This window comes from Echinops telfairi, unplaced genomic scaffold (assembly GCF_000313985.2).
Source record: "Echinops telfairi isolate 266 unplaced genomic scaffold, ASM31398v2 ScPeMD7_5868;HRSCAF=6743_0, whole genome shotgun sequence".
Lineage (NCBI taxonomy): Eukaryota > Metazoa > Chordata > Mammalia > Afrosoricida > Tenrecidae > Echinops > Echinops telfairi.
Genome location: NW_022109767.1, coordinates 489876 through 490883, shown reverse-complemented (window position 1 = coordinate 490883; position 1008 = coordinate 489876).

Sequence of the window (1008 nt, the reverse complement as noted above, 5' to 3'; positions counted from 1 at the left end):
ACAGACCAATGGGAGGGGCGTGAAATCCATGTAATGGCCAATAGTCATCAGCATTTTTAAGACAACTCAACTAAACTTTCTACTGGCTGTCAGTCATGGCCCAAAAGTTTGGAAAACTCTGCCTCTGGGTCCTGTGTTCTGAGAGACTGCACGATGGCTAGTGAGTTTACCTGTTTTTTTCCAGAGCAGGTAAAGAAGAGGCTCAGTAAGAAGTAGGTTAATGAAGGAAACAGTGTGCATCTGCTAATTTGTTTGATTTTTAGAGCTCAACTTTTGATAAATTGCGATGATTGTAATAAAAACGTTTGCTCTTTTGATGAAATGATTTTTGTGTTAAGGTTCCCAGCCACCAGTCTAGAATCCTAGGACCACTGGGTGTTTCTCTGATCAGAGTCTGGGTTTTATACGGTGCCATTTCCTTTCCTTTAGTGAGATTACCATCGGGTTTCAGTTTACCTTCTTTGGAAATATCAAAATGTGTGGGAACAAGTGTGGCCCGCAGTGGAGTAAGGGAGATGGGTCACCGATGTGGGCACACAGACTCTGGAGACCAGCCTCCGATGGCGCAGATATATTTTATTATTGTCTTTACACGGTTTATAGAGGGAGGATAAGCCAGTCAATTGTTACCACTCTTACTTCCTTGTTCTTAGAGCTTATCCTTCTAAGGTTATTTAATCGTGCCATGAGGAAGTGGCAGGCTTTGCCATGGACTAGAGCAAGTAGAGGAATGGTGAAGCTTACAGAGCTGACTAGTCTCTGGGCCATTGTGTCTCACCAGTGTGCCAGGAGCCATGGCAATAGAGAGATGGTGTGCTGCTTCTCAGGTTTGCTGCTTCCCAGACCCCCTTGGGAAGGCTGAGCAGCATTCTGCGATTTCTACGCCGTTCCTCCTTTATGCATTCTAACTCCACAGCCATCACCCCCACAGGTTCCTCCTTTTCCTTTACGTCAAGGGTCCACAAATCCACTACTAATGCTTTAGCCACAGCTGTTCTTGTTCATAAA